Below are 8,628 nucleotides of genomic sequence, written 5' to 3' on the forward strand. Positions count from 1 at the left end.
TGTGCCTCCTGGGTCAATAAGCAATTGCCGAGTGGGAGCATAACCATGTGCCCACTGGCCCTGAAGCCGTTTTCCCAGAGGTGGTATCTCATGAACTAGAAGTGGAAGTTCACTTCCCCAAAAATAAAACTGGGGGCTGGAGTGATAGCACAGCGGATAAGGAGTTTGCCTTGCACGCGGCCGACCTGGGTTTGAATCCCAGCATCCCATATGGTCCCCTGAGCACTGCCAGGGGTGGTTCCTGAGTGCACAGCCAGGAGTAATCCCTGTGCATCACCAGGTGCGACCCAAAAGCAATAAATAAATAAATAAATAAATAAATAAAACTATACCAGCCTGAATCTTTGAATAACCTTCCTTGGAACTGACACATCACCACAGGTTCTGATAAAACACCTGAGATTCAGTTGTCCAGACTGAGTTCCTGGCAGATGGTCTTGGGGATCGAGACTAGAAACTAGAGAAGTTTTCTCTACCTCTGGCCTGACTGAGGGCTCTCGGGATAGCTGGGCCCTTTTACACAAAGTTCTGCTTGGTTTGCCAGCACAAATTCACTAATAGACACAACTCTTTGATGCAAAATTTTCTCATCTTTGTCCTGGCTCAAAACCTGATGCCCATCAGGTACAGAACTCAGCCCCGCATATCCCATACGTGGGATATCTTCTCTGAACTCAGCCGCTTGTCGGTGAGCCTCTCGGTGCGCTCCATGAGGAACGGAGTCAGGGATCGGAGACGCCTTTACCTTCACTGTCAGGAATCCTCCAGACAACCATGGAAACCTGATGTGCTGCTTGCAAGGTTCACCAGAGCAAGCTCCCTTTCTACCCGGGGGCTCAGATCTTGTCCCTTTACCCCAGAATTTAATCTGTAGGGACTCTGGGTGGCAGAGACGGTGACTGTATCAGGGCAGGGACTATCCACGGCAGTGCTCCCTGCCGTGGCTGGTGCAGTGAATCTCCTGACTGGAGCTCTGAAGCTCCACACTGGGGAGAAGGGCTGCAGCTGGGAACATCCCCTGATTTTGAGGGGCCTGGGGCTGGCCCACTGTAGGTTTCCCGAATTGGGGTCACCAGCTGTGTCAAAATTGAAGCGCCAATCTCTGGCCCAGTGGTTTCCCTTACGGCATTGTGGACAAGGTCCAGGTGCTGCTCTCGGGCACGGTTTGGAGGTGCCCTGCAGTCCTTACGGAAGTCGCCTGGTTTCTCACAATTAAAACATTCGCTCTGGGGGGGCCGGAGCAATAGCACAGCGGGTAGGGCGTTTGCCTTGCATGCGGCCGACCCGGGTTCGATCCCCGGCATCCCATATGGTCCTCCAAGCACCGCCAGGAGTAATTCCTGAGTGCAAAGCCAGGAGTAACCCCTGAGCATCGCTGGGTGTGACCCAAAAAGAAAAAAAAAAAAAACCAAACATTCGCTCTGATCTTGGCTCTGTATGGCATAGGCCTCAACAGCATTAATATGTGCCTGATGTTTGATAGAACCAACATTCTGACAAGCCTTCAAGTACCCCTTTATGTCCTCCTTCTCCTTAATGGGACGCAGAATGGCCTGTCAATCTTTATTAGCGTTTTCAAAGGCCAATTGTTTGGACAAAAGCTTCTGAGTTTCCTTATCCTTAATCTGCCTCTCAATGGCTTCCATCAACTTCCCTATGAAGTCTGCATAGGGTTCTGAGAAACCCTGAATAATCTTTGTATAGCTTCCCTTGAATTCAGCATCTGCGTCAATCTCCCAGGCCCACAGGGCGGTGTCACAGACGTGAGCGAAAATAGCACGAGGCAAGGTGACTTGGTTTTTAGGGTCGTGCCATTTCCCTTCACCTATTAACATCTCATAAGTCAATTTAATTCTTGAAAATTTTCGTCCAGCATGGCCTAGGCCCTGAAGTTTTGCCTTGGCCTCATCACTGAACCACATCCTCCACTGCATATACTGAGAAGGGCTTAAGCACGTTTTAGCAACCACGTGAAAATCTTGAGGTACCCAAGGAGCCTTTTTGCTCCAGCCTGTAAGATACTCCTTACAGTACGGAGATGTAGGTCTGTATGAGGCACAGGCCTTTTTGAAATTACTGAGTGAGTCCATTCCTAACCCTTCATAAGACGGAGACTGATTTTCCTCCAGCTGGATGGGAAAAAAAGAGATGGAGCTCATGGGGTCTGGGTGGGATTGACCATTTATGGTCGAGAGGTCTCAGCTGTAAGCTTCTATCAGGAGCGTGTCCCGAGCGACCTGGAGGCCGCTTGGTTGAACGGCGGTGGCTCCTGTGAAAAGCCTCCTCTACCATGCTGCTCTCAGACTCAGAATCTGAGGAAGTGGTAGCTGGCTCATCATACCCATCACTTTCCTCTGATTCACTACAAGTGGAGTCATACAAGGGAGGTGGGGGTCTCTCTGGCTTGACATCAGTAGGGAACATTAATTCATCAGTGGCAGAGAGATTTTTACTCTGAAAACGTGTTTCCACTGGAAATGCCTTGAGCTTCTTTCGGGGTTTGGGTACAGGAGTAGCCAAGCATTGAGCATCAGGCTTCTTTCTAGGCTTGGGTAAGGGAGGAATAGAGGGTAAGTCTCTCTCAGTAGTAGGAACTTTCTTCATTTCATCCTCAAATTTCATCCTCTCTGTTTAAGTCCTGAGGAAAGCCTCCCGTAGTATAACTAACACCTCCTCTTTGGAGGTACCTTCCAAAGCCTTGAGAACGGGGTTAACAATTTCCCAAATTACCCAGAGTTGTTAGGGGATCCGAGACTCTTCTTTAAATTCCCTGAAGACATTATCCTAAATCTTTTCCCAAGCCTTAGGCTCCAAAGTACCCTTATCTGGAAACCAGGGATGAAATTTGTAGACAGTTTTTAGGCAGGACTGGAACTGGTCCCGAGAAACACAACGTCCAGTTCTCTGTGCAAAAAGCTTAATCAAGTCAATAAGGAACTTGCCACGTTCAGTTTGGCGCAAAAGATTTTGAAAGGACTTGACGCGGCACTGTTTTGTCCCATCTTAGTGGGGGAGTGTGGCTAGTGTTCCAATTCACCACCCCACAAAATCCTGTTCTCCTGCTAAACTAATCTAGAGCGGGGTCTACCGAACACTGTTCTTACTTCTAGTTGCACACCGGCTGGAGGTTGGTATGAGCATAGGGATGCCAGATGTATATTTACTAAAAATAAATTACGAAAGGGGTCGTGCACGGCTGTCTGTGTCTACACCCAGGAAGACTGTTGAGCTGTGTCTACACAGGAATGACTGTGTGAGCTGTGTCTACACCCGCATGACTGTTGAACTGTGTCTACACCCAGGATGACTGTGTGTGTGTTTACACCCAGGATGATTGTGTGAGCTGTGTCTATATCCAGATGGTTGTGTGAACTATGTCTACACTCAGGATAACTGTGTGAGGTATGTCTACACCTGGGATGACTGTTGAGCTGTGTCTATACTCAGGATGACTGTGTGAGCCGTGTCTACACCCGGGATGACTGTGTGAGCTGTGTCTACACCGGGATGACAGTCAGCAGGTGTCTACACCCAGGATGATTGTGTGAGCTTTGTCTATACCCAGATAACTATGTGAGCTGTGTTTACACTCAGGATAACTATGTGAGCTGTGTCTATACCCAGGATAACTGTGTGAGCTGTGTCTACACCCGGGATGACTGTTGAGCTGTGTCTACACCACATGACTGTTGAGCTGTGTCTACACCCGGGATGACTGTGTGAGCTGTGACAACACCCGGGATGACTGTGTGAGCTGTGTCTACACCTGGGATGACTGCTGAGCTGTGACTACACCCAGGATGACTGTTGAGCTGTGTCTACACCACATGACTGTTGAGCTGTGTCTACACCGGGATGGCAGTCAGCAGGTGTCTACACCGGGATGACTGTTGAGCTGTGTCTACACCACATGACTGTTGAGCTGTGTCTACACCGGGATGGCAGTCAGCAGGTGTGCACAGGTGCTGGGGCTGTGGAGACAACTCTGGTGTGTGAGCCCCGTTGCTTTGTCCTCCCTAGTCTGGGGCTGCCGGGCTCCCTGGTGTGACCCACGGGCCCGGCCCTGGGCACCGCCGTCCCCTGCCCCCTGACCCGTCATTGCTCAAGACCCAACCCAGAAGTGTCCCCGTGGCTTCCAGGAACCCGGGAACAGGCCGCCGCTGTGTGGCAGGAGGAAGCCCCCGGGCCCAGGGCGGTCAGGGGCTTCCGAGAACCGCGGGGGAGCCCAGTCGCCTATAAAAGGCCCCGGGCCGCTGCTCGGCCTCACTCACTGTCCGGTGCAGACCCAGCGCAGCCATGAAGTGTGTCCTGCTCGCCCTGGCCCTCGTGTGTGGCATCCAGGCCACCACCATCCCCCAGGCCATGAAGAACCTGGACATCTCCAAGGTCAGCTGGTCAGCTCGAAGGTCAACTGAGCCCCCGGCCCCCCCACCTCGCCCTGCCGCCAACCCCTGTCCCCGCGCTGGGCCCAGACACCCTGGCCTGGGGCTGCTGGTCAGGGTTCCTGGCGGGCGCTGGTCCCCTGAGCTGTGTGTCCTCAGCCCCTCTCCCCAGTCAGATGGGGTCCCTGCCAGTCTCTGACCCTGCCTCCCGCCGAAGACCCGCCCTGCAGGTGTTGGCACACAGGTAGTCTCTCGTCCCCATCATCGGGGCCATGGGCTCATCTGGTGCCCTCTAGGGCCAGAAGCCTTTCTCTAGAACATTCCTCGGGGACGGAGGAGGGGCCCTGTGCTAGCCCAGCCCAGGGCTGGGTGTCCCGGCTTGGAGACCCTCCTTCACCCAGGGCTGGGGTGTCCCGGCTTGGAGACCTTCCTTCACCCAGGGCTGGGGTGTCCCAGCTTGGAGATCTTCACCCAGGGCTGGGGTGTCCCAGCTTAGAGACCCTCCTTCACCCAGGGCTGGGGTGTCCCTCCTTGCCAGCCCCCTAAGGGAGCTGTGCTGGGTACGTGGGGCGCTGTCCTGCTCTTGCTGAGCTCCTGTCCTCCTCAGATGGCCGGGACCTGGCACACCGTAGCCATGATGACCACAAACGCTGCCCTCCTGGCCTCCGAGACCACCCCCCTGCGTATGTTTGTCAAGGAGCTGAGCATCACCCGCCAGGGCCTGGAGATCACTGTGAACCAGCGGTGAGTGGGGTTGGGCGGTGGCGGTGCCAGCTTCTCTCCGGCCCAGGCTTGTCCCCCACCCTCGGTGGCACAGCCTGACCCTGCCGTGAGAAAGGCCTGATCTTCCAGGGAGATGGGCAAATGCGTGGAGAAGAAGTTCTGGGCTGAGAAAACCGCTGTCCCCGCCACGTTTCAGATCAACTGTGAGTCTACACCGACCGCGACACCCCACAGGGCACGCGTGCACACAGCACACGCCACGGCTATGCCACGCTCCACACGGCACTAGCACACGGCACTGGCACACGCCACATGTTGGTGGTGCAGCTGAAAACACCAGCTGTCAGTGCCGCCTGACCCCAGCCTGGCCGTGGGGCCTGGGGCCGGTGACAGGCCTGCCTCTCCCTGGGTCAATGAGGAGGCCCTTGCCTGCCCGGCCTCACTGCCTCCCCCTGGGCAGCTGTCTCTAGGCTGGCTCACCTGCTCAGCGAGGAGGAGGTGCCGGGGACCCCTGGGCTGGGGGGGTCTCAGCCTTTCCTCCTGTCCCCTGCGAGATGGGCAGCCCCTCCGTTAGCCTGCGGGCTTCATTCCTTAACTGCTCTGGGGCTGAGAACTGGGTGCGCCCACGTCCCAGGGTGGGCTAAGGGCAGTACTCGGGTGCAGGGAGAGCTCCTCGAGACCCTGGGCAGCGAGCACGTCCTCCTGCAGTGGACACTCACTCTCTGCATCCCTCAGACCTGAAGCAGGACCAGATGTTCGTTGTGGACACCGACTACCAGGACTTTATGATGATCTGCATGGACAAGAGCACCGCCCCCGAGCAGAGCCTGGCCTGCCAGTGCCTGAGTGCGTGCCCTGGGCGGGTGGCAGCGGGAGGGGGGCCCTGGCAGAAGGCAGGCCGGGCTGGGCACCGGTGTGAGGGCACCACCTTCATCAGCCACGCTGCGAGGATTCCTCAGGAAGAGCACTGAGAGCGCGAGAACCTCCCGAACAGCCACTGTCACTGACACTGACCTTGGGGATTCCAAGGTGCCCAGGTTGACCGTCGGTCCCCGGGCACCCAAAGGCCGGAAACTGACCTTCCTCTGCCCACAGCCAAGACCTTAACCCCCACCAATGACAAGGCTCTGGAGAAATGCACCAAAGTCATCGAGACTGTGCCCATGTACAACAAGATCTTCCTCAGCCCCAGCCAGCTGACCGGTGAGCCCCGCAGGACGCGGACCCAACCCAGGACCCACATCCCAGGCCCCGCCCCTCCGGACAGACCCCGCCCACAGCCCCACCCAGGCCCCGCCCATGGCACCACCCACAGCTCCACCCGGGGCCCGCCTTCCCAAGGCCCCGCCCACCTGGCCCCTTCCCCTCCAGGGCTCAGACCCCAGGCTTCTGAGTCCCTGAGGCCCAGCCCAGGTGGGAGTACGGTTTTGAGTCTGTCCTGCTCTCCCCTCCGCAGAGCAATGCCCCTTCTAGATGAGCTGCTGCGCAGGCCACCGCAGGAGCCAGGAGGGACGAAGCCCTGTCGATTCCCCTGGACTCAGCACCGGGGGTCCCCATCTGAGCCCTCCTGCCCTGAGCCCTCCTTCCTCAGCAATAAAGCAATGACCCAGTGACACTGTCTCAGACTCCTCACCTGGGGCGGGTCCTGGGGGCGGGGGCGCGGGGACCACATCAGAGATCTGACATTTGGGGGTCAGCACGAAGGAGGGCCTTCTAAAGCGTGGGCCCAGCCAGGCAGAACGCATCGAGATGGGTGGGCGGGCGATGGGGTGGGTCGAGGCTAACACAGACGGTCGGTGCAAAGATGGATATAGGTGACTGACGCGTGAAAGATGATGGGTGGATGGATGGACGATGGAGGGATGGGTGGATGGAGAGAAAAGGATGGATGACGATGGCTAGATAATGGGTGGATGGGTGGGTGGGTGATGAGTGGATGGGTCAAGTGCTGCAGAGGGGTCTTCCAGTCAATGGTGCAAGGCCCACTGACACCCAAACTTTGCAAGAATGAGAAAAAAAAAGTTCTGGACCCCGAAACTAATAAAAATTGATATGAAACCAATCACGTCAGTCAAATCCTGCCCTCTTCAGATGCGGCCAGAGACACTGCAGGGTCTTTTGGGAGTACAGGCAGAGCACGGGAGCACTGAGAGCAGTTTGCCTTTTGTTGCTGAGCTGCAGCTCAGCAGGGCACACGCAAGGCGGCTCTCGAGAGTACGACTGGGCAGAGTGGCTGGGAGGGGAGGGAAATTTGCTCTTGGTTTTCTTTTTGAAAATTGATTTCACTGTAGGCGAGCTAACGTGACTATGATAGTGCTAATGCTTATTTATGCCTTTCACTTAAAAGCCTCTGCACCTTGCAGAGTACCAAAGCCCAACACCACCGTCCTCTTCCCCTGCTTGGAAGCCTCAGCGCCGTAGTCCAAAGCCCACGGGTTCACATCATTCGATTCTGTCCGTCCCCTCCCTTTGTTCCTGTACCCGCTGCAGAGCAGAGATCACCCTGCACTTGCCCCCCTCTGACTTCCGTCCAACATGAATCTTCTCGCTCATCCACGTTTTGATGTCGGTGGGCCCCACAGGTGACTTCCGTGAAGCAGGGAGGAGAAAGACGGTCACTTTCTCCCCAACCGCCTCTACCACCTGGGACCCAGGGTTACTGGGTTCTTGTCTTGCTTGCGGAAAAGAATTTCAGGAGTAGACAAGCAGTGAAGTAACAGATTTTACTTAGAGGTTTCTGAGGGAAGAAGGAAGGGATAAGCGGGACAGAGAATAGTAAGAATAACGCACTCGGGGCTGGAGCAATAGCACAGTGAGTAGGGCGTTTGCCTGGCACGCGGCCCGACCTGGGTTTGATTCCCAGCAACCCGTATGGTCCCCTGAGCACTGCCAGGGTTAATTCCTGAGTGCAGAGCCAGGAGTGACCCCTGTGCATGGCCGGATGTGGCCCAAAAAGAAAAAAAAAAAAGAATAACGCGCTCAAGAGAGAACGCGGGCTTCTCCAAGGGTGGAGAGAGCTCTACACACATCCTAGCACTGGACACGAAAGCATGAAAGTACACATCTCAAGGGGGGAGATGCGGGCGACACATGTGCTCGGGCAAAACATGTGCTTGGCCACATGGGCTCAGGCAGCACATGGGCTCAGGCAGCATATGCACGCACTTCCTTTGTTCAAGGTGGCCTTTATAGGGTTTCTTCAACCTGCCCCCACGTGGGGCTTCTTTCCAGGTAAAAGTCCGTTGCTAAGGAGGTTACCAGGAAGGTTGGGAGTGGTGATGGTCTTCTTTAGGCTGGATCACATTTTAATCAGATTAAGGGAGAGGTTGAGGGAATTCGGAGGAACTTCATGGGGAGGGGTCCAACCTCCTCAGGGTCTGCTGAAGGTCTTATCAGGTCTGTTTTCTGTATCCACAGGGTGGGTCAGTCTCAGGATTCTCCTTCCAAGAGGCTTTGTTAATCTAAGTTTCATTGTCAAGGGCCTTTCCCATCAGTTTTAGCCAAAAGGGTTTATCTTCTCTTC

The sequence above is a fragment of the Sorex araneus genome, chromosome 1 (genome assembly GCF_027595985.1).
Source record: "Sorex araneus isolate mSorAra2 chromosome 1, mSorAra2.pri, whole genome shotgun sequence".
Lineage (NCBI taxonomy): Eukaryota > Metazoa > Chordata > Mammalia > Eulipotyphla > Soricidae > Sorex > Sorex araneus.